Below are 6,000 nucleotides of genomic sequence, written 5' to 3'. Positions count from 1 at the left end.
CTCCTTGAAGCTGACACCTCCATGTATGTGTGCGGGGACCGTGACAGCTTTTTCAGAGGAAACCACCTGTGATATCCCGTCTAAGTCAAAACCTCCGCATGGTGCGGGGACGTGATCTGACTTAGTCAGAGAGACTCAGTCTTGTTATCGGTGTCTCAGCAGCTACAAATCAAGTCACAGTCTCCACCAACTCTCTCACCCGAATCTCAGACACACAGGATCACAGTAGACACTTAGCTTATCCCAGGGTTTGGATTTCCTCGTGGACTTTTCAACACTACCTGGGTTTGGTGACCACACTGACCGGCTAGAGTTGCTGACCCGGACTGGGCACAGGGAACATTCAGGTAAGATAACTAGATTTTCTTACCTTACTTATGGAGTTGCGCAAATCTCCGTTCCCATGAGCCAAGACCTTGGCCGGCACCTCTGTCCTCTCCGGTCAGCAGGATCCCCGTGCGCTTTCGTCCACGGCCCTACATTGGGCGCCCCTTGTTGTGGATTTATTTTTGATTTGGGTAGATTTACCCCTGTGCATACTGTGGCCTGTCCTGATTAGACAGAGTCTTATTGAGCGCTCAAAGGAAAAGAGGAAGCTACACGTAGTTAGCAACAACTCATTCCAGCAGAACTCTGGAAACTTTATTCAAATATAGTCTTTTATCCGTTCGTATAAAGGAGTGGTTACTCATTAACATAAAGGCTTTACTTCTTAGCTAATTGGTCAGTTTAAATGCATGAACATATATGGGTGTCCGACCTGGGGTTATTTAGACACCATGTGATTTACTGTCCGGAGTCTTGCACTTGTCAGCAAGTCTCCAATATCGGCCGGACCACCTGGCCTAAGTTCCTCATTCCCTATGTCTGTTAGATATTTCTCAAATCACAAGACAATGAGATGACTGGGTAGCAGGTTATTTCCACCAACTAGTTATAAGGTTCAAACTGTGAATATGTATCTGTGTGCAGTATATATGAGTATATAGCAGTATATAGCCTATATAAGAGTACATGAGTATATAGCCTATAGCAGGCAAGTGAGATCTATATGAAATACATATATATTTCCATAACACATACATACTACATACATACAACATGCTACAGACATACAACATACATACATTCATACTACATACTGCATACATACTACATACATACTGCATACATTACATTCATACAATACATACATAGACATACAGTACATATAACATAGAGTACATACTCACCATCACTTGTCACTTTGATCCCCGAAGCCAGTGTCATCTATGAAAAAATATGAAAATAACAAACAAGTCATATACTCCCTGATCCACAGAAATCCACAAGGGTCCCTCGCCGATTTCCCGTGGAGAACAGCAGCATCATCTGATGCGACCGCTCTCTAGGGGCTTCAATAATCCAATGACGGGAGGTAGGTATCCTTCCGCACTGTATTCCTCCGCCACTGTAAAAAAATAGTCCCTAGTCTCACTTTATGGCAAAAGCTGCGTGGGAACTTTCTCACACAGCAATGCCAAAAGTGAGACTAGGGACTATTTTTTTACAGTGGCAGAGGAATACAGTGCGGAAAGATACCTACTTCCCGTCATTGGATTATTGAAGCCCCTAGAGAGCGGTCGCATCAGCTGATGCTGCTGTTCTCCATGGGAAATCAGCGTCGGACCCTCGTGGATTTCTGTGGATCAGGGAGTATATGGCTTGTTTGTTATTTTCATATTTTTTCATAGATGACACTGGCTTGGGGGATCAAAGTGACAAGTGATGGTATGTACTCTATGTTATATGTACTGTATGTCTATGTATGTATTGTATGAATGTATTGTATGCAGTATGTATGTAGTATGTATGCAGTATGTAGTATGTATGTATGTATGTTGTATGTCTGTAGCATGTTGTATGTATGTAGTATGTATGTAGTATGTACTATGTATGTATGTTGTATTAATTTAGTATATATGTAGCATGTATGAATGTAGTATATATGTAGCATGTATGTATGTATGTTGTATGAATGTAGTATATATGTAGCATGTACTGTATGTAGTATGTATGTATGTTGTATGAATGTAGTATATATGTAGCATGTATGTATGTATGTATGTTGTATGAATGTAGTATATATGTAGCATGAATGTAATATGTATGTATGTATGTATGTTGTATGAATGTAGTATATATGTAGCATGTATGTAGTATGTAGTATGTATGTATGTTGTATGAATGTAGTATATATGTAGCATGTATTTAGTATATATGTATGTTGTATGAATGTAGTATATATGTAGTATGTATGTATGTTGTATGAATGTAGTATATATGTAGTATGTATGTAGTATATATGTATGTTGTATGAATGTAGTATATATGTAGCATGTATGTAGCATGTAAGTATGTTGTATGAATGTAGTATATATGTAGTATGTTTTTTTTTACATTCAACACATTAGCCGAATGATGGGACTACTACTGTCCCATCATTGGCTAATATGTCAATCGCTGTCATTGTAGCAGGCATCGCCCGATGGGACTTGTAGTCCCATCGGACGATGCCTGCACACACACAAGACCCCCGCAAGGCCTGCACAGACCACCGGCAGCCGGCACAGGCCCCCGGCAGCCGGCATAGACCACCGACAGCTGACACAGGCCCCCAAGAGGCCCATACAGACCACCGGCAGCCGGCACAAGCCCCCGGCAGCCGGCATAGACCACCGACAGACGGCACAGGCCCCCGAGAGGCCCGTACAGACAACCGGCAGCCAGCACAGGCCCCCGACAGGCCTGTACAGACCCCCGAGAGGCCCGTACAGACCACCGGCAGCTGGCACAGGCCCCCGACAGTCGGCACAGACCCCCGAGAGGCCCGTACAGACCACCAGCAGCCGGCACAGGCCCCCGACAGTCATCACAGACCCCCGAGAGGCCCGCACAGACCCCGCCTGTACACACAGACATGCACAATGTCCGCCCACGCACCGGCCACACTCTTCCCCCCTCCCTAACAGGATGTACAAGGCAAGAAGGGTTTTTTTAATTCCCATATTTCTGTCCCATTGACTTGAATGGGACTTCCGATATCGGAATCGGCGATACCGATACTTTTTGGGGTATCGGGCCGATCCAATCCGATCCGAAATTTCTGAATATTGGATGGTATCGCTCAACACTACCATGGACCCATCTGTCCATGGATTTTTTTACCAATCTTCCCTCTTCCAGGGGTAATACGGTGGTATGGGTAGTGGTGAACAGATTTTCAAAGCAGGCTCATTTTGTACCCCTGTCCGCATTACCTTCTGCTGAGACCTTATCCAGATTGTTTGTGTAGCATGTGGTCCGCTTGCATGGGGTACCCCTGAATGTGGTGTCTGATCGTGGTGTGCAGTTTGTGGCTAAGTTTTGGCGTGCTTTCTGCAAAAAATTAGTGATATCTCTGTCCTTTTCGTCTGCATACCATCCTGAGAGTAATGGTCAGACGGAACGCACTAACCAATCCCTGGAACAGATCCTCAGATGTCTGACTTCTGCTAGACAGAATGACTGGTGTGATATACTGCCGTTGGCTGAATTTGCCTTCAATAGTCGGGTGAGTCAATCCACTGGTATGTCCCCTTTCTTGATCAACTATGGGTTCAGTCCTCATTTTGGTGAGTTTTCTCGTCTGGATTCGGGGTGCCCCGGGGCTGAGGACTCTGTTCAGCGGTTAAAAGATACATGGGCAGAAGTCCAGCAGCGTATATCTAGGTCTCAAGGCAGGTATAAGTTTTTCGCGGACAGGAAACGAACACCTGGTCCCATGTTTCAGGTTGGAGAGAAAGTTTGTCTCTCCACGCGAAACATTAAGTTAAAGATTCCATCAGCCAAGTTGGGCCCCAAATTCATTGGCCCGTACAAGATTGTGGAAAAAATCAACCCAGTAGTGTACAGGCTGTGCCTTCCACCCTCTTTCAAGATCCCTAACGTCTTCCATAGATCTCTACTGAAGCCGTTTGAAGCAGTCCGGGGAGAATCCAAGTCCGCTGCTCCTCCGGTTTTGGTTGAGGGACATGTGGAATATGAGATTGGTCACATCGTAGATTCTAGGTTGGTACGGCGGTCAGTACAGTACCTAGTTCATTGGAAGGGGTATGGGCCGGAGGATAGGTCCTGGGTGCCGGCCCGGTTGATGCATGCAGATCGTCTGGTTCGGGCTTTCCATGCTAGATACCCGGGCAAGCCTGGGGGTCTAGAGGTCCCTCATTGAGAGGGGGGTACTGTCATGATACCAGTGCTGGGTGACTGGCACTTCTGGGGTTAATGTTCTGATCTCAGTGCAGACTCTCACCTGCACACCTGGGACCTATTATGGTGGCCTCTCATTGGTTCTGGGGAGGCTTCTTATAGCCTCAGGAAGCTCCCATCCCACGTCAGTTATACTTTCACCCTTGGCATTGTGTGGTGACCCCTGAGTGTGTTAGTGCTGTGTTCTGGTTGCTTGATTCTCTGTGTATGACTTGGTCTGTTCTCTGGATATTGCTTTGGATTCTGCTTGGTACCTTCTACGTCTGTTTGGTTTTGATCTCTGCTTGGCCCTGACTATCCATTCTGTCTCATCCCTGGTACTTTACTGATATCTTGTGAATGACCTTTGGCTTTGTCTGACCTCCCATCTGTTTATCCCTCCTGTACTTCACTTGCCTGTATTGTGCATGACCTCCGCTTTGCCCGACTCTGAGTTTTCTACCTTCTCTGAAAGCAGGACTCTAAGCCCCGCCCCTTGCAGTCACATGACCGTAGGTCCTGTGCCGGCTTGCTAAAGTTCTACATTCAGGTCCTGTGCATCTTTATTTTCCGGCTGTTCTTGTCCCCAGGGGTCCCTATGGTGCGGGTGAGTCCCTGCTTAGCGGAGGCTGTACACCGGCACTGTCAGGACCCTGACAATCTTATCCTGAAAGATGTTCTGCAGAAACTATTAAACAGCAAAGCCTTAAATCTTGGAATAATTGCCTCCATGTTTACAAATATCAACTACAAGATGATTTGGAGCCTCAAGAATGTCTACTCCTTCTTTAATGATGATACTGAATTTGTTAAAAATGCCTATATACAGAGATGGGAATCAGACCTTAATATTAAATTGGATGTGGAACATTGGAAAAAGGCTATCAAATTCGCTAATGCCTCTACAACTTCTATGATTTTGCAGGAATCTTTCTAGAAAACACTGATAAGGTGGCATTATACCCCAATAAGATTGTCTCACATAAGTACTAAATATTCTTCCCTATGCTGGAGAAACTGCGGGCTCCCAGGTAATTTATACCACATCTTTTGGGGTTGGGGTTGCCAGAAATTAAAAAACCTTTGGAAAGAGGTCACAGATCACATAGGTATCCTATCCGATAAAAAAGTTAAAGTTACACCACAATTAGCATTACTTTCTTTCAACTCCGAGAAAATTAACCCTTCAATAAGGTATGCTATGTTACACATCTTCTTGACTACCAAAAACACAATTGCATTCTGGTGGTTAAAATCTGACCTACCTTCCTTCTCTGACATCTTAGATAAAGTCCGAGCCCATAGCTCTGTGGAAAAAAGATTTGCCTTCATTAATAATACCTTAGCTTCCTACCATACCAAGTGGGACTTATGGAACTTAAAATTCCAATCAAAATGACTTTGTATTGTATTGTTATGTCTTTACCGTTAGGGCCCCGTCACACATAGCGATCTCGCTAGCGAGATCTCTGCTGAGTCACAAGTTTTGTGACACAACAGCGATCTCACCAGCGAGATCGCTGTGTGTGACAGCGATCAGCGAGCGGCCCCCCCTGCTGGTATCGCTGATCGCTGCAAGAAACCTCTGGACATTTTTTTCGTCACTGATCTCCCGCTGGCCAGCACGCATCGCTGTGTGTGACAGGCGGGAGACCAGCGATCAGCTGGCAACTAACGTACACATCAGGTATTCAAGGTTACCAGCGAGTTACAGGTGCCACCGCCGCCTCACGC

This window comes from Dendrobates tinctorius, unplaced genomic scaffold (genome assembly GCF_039654945.1).
Source record: "Dendrobates tinctorius isolate UK_male_01 unplaced genomic scaffold, ASM3965494v1 ptg000143l, whole genome shotgun sequence".
In the NCBI taxonomy this organism is placed as follows: domain Eukaryota; kingdom Metazoa; phylum Chordata; class Amphibia; order Anura; family Dendrobatidae; genus Dendrobates; species Dendrobates tinctorius.
Note: the sequence above shows the minus strand (reverse complement) of the source record.